Source organism: Chenopodium album, chromosome 3, assembly GCF_948465745.1.
Source record: "Chenopodium album chromosome 3, dcCheAlbu1.1, whole genome shotgun sequence".
NCBI classification, from domain to species: domain Eukaryota; kingdom Viridiplantae; phylum Streptophyta; class Magnoliopsida; order Caryophyllales; family Amaranthaceae; genus Chenopodium; species Chenopodium album.
The window spans coordinates 17660238-17670332 of NC_137836.1; positions in this window are offsets into that span (position 1 = coordinate 17660238).

Sequence of the window (10095 nt, forward strand, 5' to 3'; positions counted from 1 at the left end):
TAAAGCTCGCTTGATCTTTGCTTTAGCCAGTGCGTCGGCGCTTCTGGTGCTCATGAACCAGTATGTTGGTGCTTTGCTGTTTATGAACCATCGTGTTGGTGCCTTTGCGATGAGCCAATGTTTAGGCGTTTTAAACTAAGCGAGACGATCTTTTGTCAAGTCGATCACTTATTTGCGATTGTAATCAAACCGACTACTTAATCATGTCAAATTTCTTATAGGGGCTAACTGGCGTACCAAGGAACCCAGAAATTGCTGCACTAGGTCCGCATAATCTAATATGGGGGCCACGCATTGTGTCGCTGCACCAGCGCTTGCTGGAAGTCTCTGGCGCCGCACTTTGCTTCTTTTTCCATGCGACAGCCTTGTCATCTGGCGCTGGAGTCGGGTCTTCCCTATTTTGCTCTTGCTGCTGCAGTTCGTTACTCGGTTTCACTCCGAACTTTGAACCTGGTCGTTTCTTTTCAACCAAATCTGCTCAAATCTTTTGTAAATTAAAGTTCTTCATCTCTAACTTACTGATCCAGGTAACTTTGCAAACCCCCCATTGCCACTGGTTTTGAACCGGTGGTCATTTAGGGGGTGGCAATAAATCAACGCATGGCCACCGGTTCAAAACTGGTGGCAAAAGTCCTCATGGCCACCGGTTAACCGGTGGTAATATTAATTATGGCCACCGGTTAACCGGTGGCAATAATAATGGCGCGGATTTTTTTGGGAGGGGAAGGATGACTATTGCCACCGGTTTGAACCGGTAAACCGGTGGCAATAATAAGATCTATTTTTTGTTTTTCCCTGCAATTATTCCTGCAACTGATCCTGCTATAATATTCTGCCATATTATTGCAATAAATTCTGCCATAATATAATTATTATTAATAATCATAATAAGAATTAAAAATATATATTTAGACTTTTATAATTAAAAACCAAATGCAATACAACAAATAAAGTGTGATATACACATAAATACAAACAATACTAATAGCTAGTCAATATTGTAGTCTAAAAGTTAATAATTAACAAAGTATAAATTCAAAATGATGCCACATTTACAAATTGAAGGTGATGAAAGATGCCAACATGTCTCGAACTTCATTAAGCTCCTTGCTTGTTAACGGATCTCCCTTTTGCACCTTGCAAAACTTGGAATATATGTAAATTATGTTAGAATAAATTAAATTAATTAGTTAAGTTCAACATGTGAGTAATAAATATTTAAAAAAATTAAATACTTAGGTCAAAACGGTAAAAAAGAAGGCCTAAAAGACTTCTACGTGCCCATTTTCTACATTTTTAAACAAATGACCAAGTTCTTTCTCATAAAATGTCAATTATACTTAGTTAGAGGTGGCTAAGCCTCGAAATCACAGAAAAAGGGCATTTTACTAAGTTTAAGGTCGCATTTTCATCCAAAATAGCCTAAATAAGGCTTATTTGACTTCTACTTGCCCATTTTCTACATTTTTTAACAAATGACCAAGTTCTTTCTCATAACATGTCAATTATACTTAGTTATAGGAGGATAAGCCTAGAAAACACAGAAAAAGGGCATTTTATTAAGTTTAAGGTCGCATTTTCATCCAAAATAGCCTAAATAAGGCCTATTTGACTTCTGCTTGCCCATTTTCTACATTTTTAAACAAATGACCAAGTTCTTTCTCATAACATGTCAATTATACTTAGTTATAGGTGGCTAAGCCTTGAAATCACAGAAAAAGAGCATTTTACTGAGTTTAAGGTCGCATTTTCATCCCAAATAGCCTAAATAAGGCCTATTTGACTTCTACTTGCCCATTTTCTACATTTTTAAACAAATGATCAAGTTATTTCTCATAACATGTAAATTATACTTAGTTATAGGTGGCTAAGCCTTGAAATCACAGAAAAAGAGCATTTTACTGAGTTTAAGGTCGCATTTTCATCCAAAATAGCCTAAATAAGGCCTATTTGACTTCTACTTGCCCATTTTCTACATTTTTAAACAAATGACCAAGTTCTTTCTCATAACATGTCAGTTATACTTAGTTATTGGTGGCTAAGCCTTGAAATCACAGAAAAAGAGCATTTTACTAAGTTTAAGGTCACATTTTCATCCAAAATAGCCTAAATAAGGTTTATTTGACTTCTGCTTGCCCATTTTCTACATTTTTAAACAAATGACCAAGTTCTTTCTCATAACATGTAAATTATACTTAGTTATAGGTGGCTAAGCATTGAAGTCACAGAAAAAGAGCATTTTACTAAGTTTAAGGTCGCATTTTCATCAAAAATAGCCTAAATAAGGCCTAAATGACTTCTACTTGCCCATTTTCTACATTTTTAAACAAATGACCAAGTTCTTTCTCATAACATGTCAATTATACTTAGTTATAGGTGGTTAATCCTTGAAATCATAGAAAAAGATCATTTTACTAAGTTTAAGGTCGCATTTTCATCTAAAATAACCTAAATAAGGCCTATTTGACTTCTGCTTGCCCATTTTCTACATTTTTAAACAAATTACCAAGTTCTTTCTCATAACATGTCAATTATACTTAGTTATAGGTGGCTAAGCCTTGAAATCACAGAAAAAGAGCAATTTACTAAGTTTAAGGTCGCATTTTCATCCAAAATAGCCTAAATAAGGCCTAAATGACTTCTACTTGCCCATTTTCTACATTTTTAAACAAATAACCAAGTTCTTTCTCATAACATGTCAATTATACTTAGTTATAGGTGGCTAAGCCTTGAAATCACAGAAAAAGAGCATTTTACTAAGTTTAAGGTCGTACCTCATCAAGATGTATGGTGTTGATACAATGAGTCGCTACGTTAAGCATGAATCTCATCACGTATAATCCACAATCAATTCCATTATCTTGTTGTGGGCACTAGCATAGGAATAAATCAAATGAATCAAACGTCACATAAAACCCACAATTGTTTTACTAAGTTTATTAAGATAATCACAATATGATGTGGCATTACCATAGGTGATTTCCATGTAGGACCCCGTGGAGCACGACCATGTATCTTCTTCATAATACTATATGAAAGTAAATTCAAATTTGATTTGTTTGACTACTAAATGAGTTAGGTTAAGATAATCAACACTAGGTAGCTATATTTACTTTTGTAGTACAGACATCACGAGGTACTTCTTTGTTGATCGAGCTGAATCAAGGTGAAAGATTGTGTTATTAGCAGGACAAATCACCATGAGGAACCAATGAAACCTACATAAATTAACAATACACAAACAAATTAATAATTAGGGTACAACAAATAATTCAAATGTAGAAAGAATTGAATTACACATGGTTAAACGTACTCCTCATAACATGGGGCGAATATGAACTTGTCTCCCGCACGCATTGATTCCCTAATACTATGATTAACATAATACATCACCTCGGGGGAGTTGTGTAAGATTCTAGTCTCGGATGTCTGTTCGGGGCATAACCACCCAACTTTACTAGGGGAATCAGTGTCACTTAAGTGCTCCCGTAGTGCTCTACGTGCATGTACAATTAAAAATTAATTGACATATATATGAAGGATAAACAACACTAATATGAATAACATAATTAATTTAAGTGGCATGTGCCCGTACCTCATGAATATTTGAATGAGAGAAATGTTAAGCATTGAACCTCTTAAAAATTCCTTCACATCTTGTTTGTTTAACCATGCACTTGCATCCTCATCATAATGGAACATTGCCTTAGGAAGTGCAATTTCAATGGGATCGTCACTAGGCAAATGACTAAAACGATTGTGTAGAAAAGTTAAATCCTTAGTGAGCGATTGAAGGACATTGTCTCCAACAAGTGGAGTAGGTTGCATGGCTGAACCTTTCGAAGAATTCTTTTTCGACACTTGTTCACTCTTCGACCCTTGTTCACTCATCTTCTTTGTAGGTTGATCAACGCTTTTAGGCTTCTCCACCTTCCTTCTCTTTGATGGTTGACTTTTTTTTCAAAATCTGATCAAAACAAAGATAATTAGAGTTCAAAAATTTTTGGCCGGGGTTTAAGCTAGTAAGTACGCATGCAGATTTGTTATTTTGAACAACATCAAAATAAATATTACCTCGTTGATCAACCTCACCCAAGCACGTGGCCATTGCACATAGCTACCCTTTGCTTCCCAAAGAAGAGTAATCCCATCATCCACTATAGGCACCGGTAGTGGGATGTTTTCAAACCCAGCAATGTAAGAATTGATCCCGACCGAGTAATGTTGTGGCCTAAGAGATTGGAAATGGACCGTATCACCAGTCGTCGCTTGTGCACTACCATACGCCACCAACTGCAACTCTCCTCCATTTGATAGCCCCGGGGCTAGAAGTGTACACTCGGTCTCTACCTACACCAGTAACGAAATTCACTTGTAAAAACTGAAATTATCAAAAAGGGTCTTTTCCTACACAATTGATCATGTAACGAAATTCACTATGTTAAAACCAAACACGCTCCCTCGAATCCTAAATTCACCTCTAAATCTGGAAATTCATGGGGTGTTGGATTATCAACCTCCCTCGAGTCCGCATGTGTGGGAGTAACAACCTGCAATAATTAATCAATAATGCCACATTAGATCTCACGTAACTCACTAGCTAGGCCAAAACTAATAAATAGAAAACTACCTCATGTATCTCCTCTTCTCCATGTCTCTCATCTTCTCCTTGTCCTTTTGGGTGACTACTGGAGTCGACCGGTGTAGTCGAGGGGAACGACAAGGGTAAGTTCATTTGCTTCGCCCAAGCATTGAATTCACCTATTAACTCATTGCGAACTTGTTCCTTGATGGATGCCACCTTGGCATCCAATTCTTCCGGTGAGTTAACACTTGCTCGAGATCTTCCCATTTTTGTGTATTCTGAACCCATCACCTTCTCCCATCCTAGCAACGTCCCTCCCATACCTACTACCCGGCCTGGATGGTAGGGCTTTCCCAAAGCCAAGGTGAAGGGGTCTTTCTCTATAGTCGGGACCAGCTTGCCTTCAACAACTTCTGTAGTGTACTCAAGCTGTAGCATAAGAAAAAATGTTAACATGAATACATATAATGTTTTTGTATAGTAAAGTTATGCTAAAGTTTCAAATAGCTTACAAGTTTATCCGCCACTTTTTTTTCCGGTTCCTTGATGACCCATTTTCCGGTGTCCTTATCAAAGGAATGTAGAGAACAAATGAAATCGCCAGCACGACTAACCAACGTAGTGATCGTGGAGTTGGAGGGTTATGAGGATGACCCTTGAGTCAAAGTGAGGTATATACCCTCCTTCTTCCAAGTTTGTCTCCATTCACCAAATGCCTTGGCCCCCGTACGATGGCGGTACTCCTTCTTCAATGAATTTGCCTTGTTTTGCTCTCGAATTTCCTACATAAATAGTAATGTTAACATCATTACTGCAAAAAGAGTCAATATATTATACAATTCTCATTAGATTTAGTAGTTCTTACAATTGCTTTGGGTCGAGTATTTTGAATAACAAAGTCTTTCCACTCGTCCTCCGTCACGCTTGGCCATTTTTTCCACGGTGGGTCTTGTTCCTCAACATCTTCCTCATTTCCACCTTCACCATCATTTCCCTTGGAAGCTTTCTTCTTGTGTTTCTTTTTCTTATAGATCCATCCACTGGTCAAGTGGGTCTTGAAGCCTCTGAATCTCTCCGCTAGTAAAGAATCAAACACCCTTCTCTTCTGGGGATCATTAGGAATACTAAACAGCTTCTGCAATCACAAATACAAGCAATTATTATTTTCCATTTACAAACAAACATTAGGTGAAATTATTTGTAATACATGTAAATGTGCATTTGAACAAAACACTTGCCCTGGTATCATCCCAAAATGTTTGAATCAAGCCTGGAGGTACTTGCTTCCAAGAAAGTGTAATGGGGATTTTGCGCGAACATATGCCAACATGGTTTGCATATTTTCGAATCCATTGTCCAGTAGGTCGGCCTCTTTTGTCATACTCCAACACCATGGGACCGGTTGGCTTCTTAAAACTTGTTGTCAGACCCCTACCCTTTCTCTTAGCTGGTGCCTTTACCCCCACTCCACCACCTGTGTTCAATTGCTCCTGTCCTTGGCTTTGAGTTTGAGGAGTAGTGTTCTCACCAACAATCTCAACAATTGTAGAATCAATAGCAGGCGCACGTTCAACTGAAATTTCAAATTCATCAAGCCTGCGCTCAAAAGCATCTTGTTCCTGATCTTCTAGCTCACCCAAATCAGTCTCCTTGTTGACATCATATGGCTCGTCCTTGTCCTCATCCTCATCCTCATAGCCATCATCATAATCCTCCAAATCCTCTACTAGTGGGTCATAATCGTCCTCCATGAGTTATAAACACCTGGCATTACAAACATAACACGATATTAGGTCCATAAGAGATAAAAATGTTGACATATAGGTCATAATACATGTTAGCATATAAAATATTAAATTCTATCATTTTTGATGCATTTTGACGTAACTTGTTATTTTCTAGTACCGTTAACACTAAAAAAATTAAATTCTATCATAATATGTCAATTTTGAGATATACTTCATTCATTAACAAGAATTTGTGAAAATTTAGCAACTAAGATAACAATATCATACATTTTCCCTCAAACTATTCATAAAAGTACCTAACTTCTGATTAAATTTAATAATACTTTTAATTGCTTACAATTTCAAATTAAATGTTATAGTACCTCATTCTAATATTCCTTCGTTGTGGTCTGACCGCATATAACATGTCTGGTCGTCTATGTCATTTGATGCAATAGGTCTAGGAATAGTGAAAGGTGCTGAATCATCAAATGCATCGTATTCTTCCTCATCTTCAACATCTCCAATGCCTAGGATTCTTCTTTTCCCAGCTAGCACAATGGACCATTTTGAATCGAGTGGGTCAGTTACATAGAACACTTGCTTAGCTTGAGAAGCTAGGATGAACGGTTCCGCACTATCATTCAAGTGCCCAAGATCTACAAGAGTAAATTCATCATACTTGACATTACGCCTGATATTATCAACCCACTTACATTAGAAAAGAGCAACCGTGAAGTTACAATAATCAAGCTCCCATATTTCTTGAATTCGACCGTAGTATGACAATTTTGCATCGACAGGTGATTTATCCTTAGCACTTGCAAACTCCCTTGACGATGCCACAAGCGTCACCCTACTGTTTTGGGTCGACGTAGATTTAAAATCCCGACCCTCTGTCCAAAAAGTGTAACCATTGATGTCATATCCCTCACATGTGCGAACATCATCCCTAGGACCATAAGCAAGCCACCTTACTGTATCGGTGACACTATCATCCAAGCGACTCATCACTCGTTCACTAAACCAACTCACAAACCTCTTATTATGCAACTGCATTAGTGCCCTTTCACCTTTCGATGGAAATTCATCACGCAAACTAGCCATGTGCTCATCTAAATATAGGTGAACATCAGCAACATGGTGCAACACATAAAGGTGTGCTTGTAAGAACTGATCTCGATCCGGTGACATTCGTTTTGACCCAATTGTGCCATAACCATCCAGTCTCCCTTCATGTCGAGAAGCAGGAAGACCAATAGGTTCAGCAACGGCTAAATAGTAGGCCACAAAATCACCAATCTCCTCACTCACGGTCCCTTGAATCATGCTTCCTTCCGGATGAGCCGGATTCCTTACTTTATCTTGCAATGTGCCCATGTGTCTTTCAAAAGGATAGCACCACCTCAAGAAAACTGGACCGCACAACTTAATCTCACGCACCAAATGAAGAATGAGATGCACCATTATGTCAAAAAATGAGGGTGGGAAATACATCTCAAATTTGCACAAAGTCACAACCACATCCGTTTGCAAAGCATCAAGTGTACAAGGATCAAGCACTTTGCTGCATATTGTATTGAAAAACGAACATAGTCTTGTAATAGCTTCCCTCACGTGCTTCGGTAAAATACCACGTATTGCAATCGGTAGAAATACTTGCATCAACATGTGACAATCATGGGATTTCATACTTGTCAGCTTCAGTTCTCCACTTAAGGATACAAATCTTTTCTTGTTAGATGCGTACCCAGATGGAACCTTAATGCCGTAAAGACATGCACAAAACATCCGCTTTTCTACCCTTGACAATGTGTAGCAAGCCGGTGGTAAATACTTCTTCTCAACCTTGCCTTTACCCTCATCTCTACTCTTTGAAGCATCCGCGACCTTTCCCTTTCCCTTGCTCTTCCCCTTTCCTTTTTTCGAAACATTTACAGTTTCTTGTTCCGGTTCCTTTCCCTTTCTGTCCTTCCCCTTTGTAACCTTGTCTTGAGGCCACAATTCCAGACGAATCCCGATCTCTTCTAAATCTAACCGTGCACCCTTTCCATCCTTTGTTTTGCCTGAAATATTAAAAAGTGTTCCAACAAGAGCATCACACACATTCTTCTCTATATGCATCACATCAAGACAGTTCCTAACATCATGTTCTTTCCAGTACGGAAGCTTCCACAAAATTGATTCTTTTTTTAAAAGAGCTGTTGAGACCGGAGCTTTTTCAGATTTTCCAAACACTGTTCGTATACCCTTAACTCGAGCATAAACCTCAACACCGGTCAATGTCCTAGGCGCAGTCTCCTCTTCCACTGTCCCATCGAAAGCCTTTTTTTGCCTACGGTACGGGTGATCACGCCTAAGGAACCCTCAAGTCCTTATATACACATCTTTGTGAGAATTCTTAAGGTATATGCTTGATGTTTCATAAATACATATGGGGCATGCTTTTTTCCCACATCTTATATGCACGCAATGTGAACACCTCATTCTTATGAGCATCAAAACAAGAAACCCCTTCGTCCCACATCTTTCTCAAATTGTCAATTAGTGGTGCAAGGTAAACATCTATGTCATTTCCAGGTTGCCTAGGCCCCGTTATTAGCAATGAAAGCATTATATACTTCCGTTTCATACATAACCAAGGAGGCAAATTGTAGATCACTAAAAGAACCGGCCAAGTGCTGTGTTGGGTACTAAGAGTGCCAAATCGATTCATCCCGTCTGTGCACAACCCAAGTCTTAAATTTCTGACTTCATTACCAAACTCCAGAAACTTTAAATCAATGTTCTTCCATTGCGGGGAGTCAGCCGAATGCTTCAGCATTCTGTTTTTCTTCCTTCCCTCGGCATGCCACCTCAAGTTTTTACCGTCTTTTGGTGTTGAGAATAGACGCTTAAACCTTGGAATAATAGGAAGATACCACAACACCTTAGCAGGAGGTCCCTTCGTACCAGGATTGCAACTCATGCGCTTGTAGCGCGATTGCTTGCATCGTGGACACTCCTCCAATTGTTCATTCTCATTACGATACAAAATACAATCATTAGGACATGCATGTATCTTCTTATACTCTAAACCAAATGGACACATAAGCTTCTTTGCATAATAGTAAGACGTAGGAATTTCATTCCCATCAGGTAACATCTCACTTAATGCGGTCAACAAAGAAGTAAAACTAACGTCCGTCCACCCATGCTTCGACTTAATGTTAAAAAGTGTTAGCACGGCAGAAAGTTTGGAGTATTTTTTGCACCCAGGGTACAAAGGCTTTTTGGAAGCCTCCGATAGTAATTTAAACACATCACCTTCGACATTATGCAACATCTCATCCACGTCATTATCCTCGACCTCATCCACTGGATGATCCTCAGCTCCATCCTCACCACTATCAATAACATATTCATCATTCTCCCATTCCTCGTCTACATGAATCTCATTGCTTTTATCATGCACATAATTCCCATCAAGATCCTCATTATACTCTCCACTTTCACCATGCCAAATCCACACATGGTATTTAAGTCTAAACCCACGACAAAGTACATGATCTCTAATGATTTCAACATTATTGACCACCTTCACATTATTACAATCAACACAAGGACAGTATAGGCCTTCCTCACCAATTTTGCGCTAAAGATAAAGCCGTCTCACAAAACTCTTGAACCCCATTCCAAAAATCCATTGTATCACGTCTACCATACATCCAACTACAATCCTTCCCCATTTAGTAAAGTGTCTCTAAACATATATAGCAACATATTATCAATAATGTATAATTG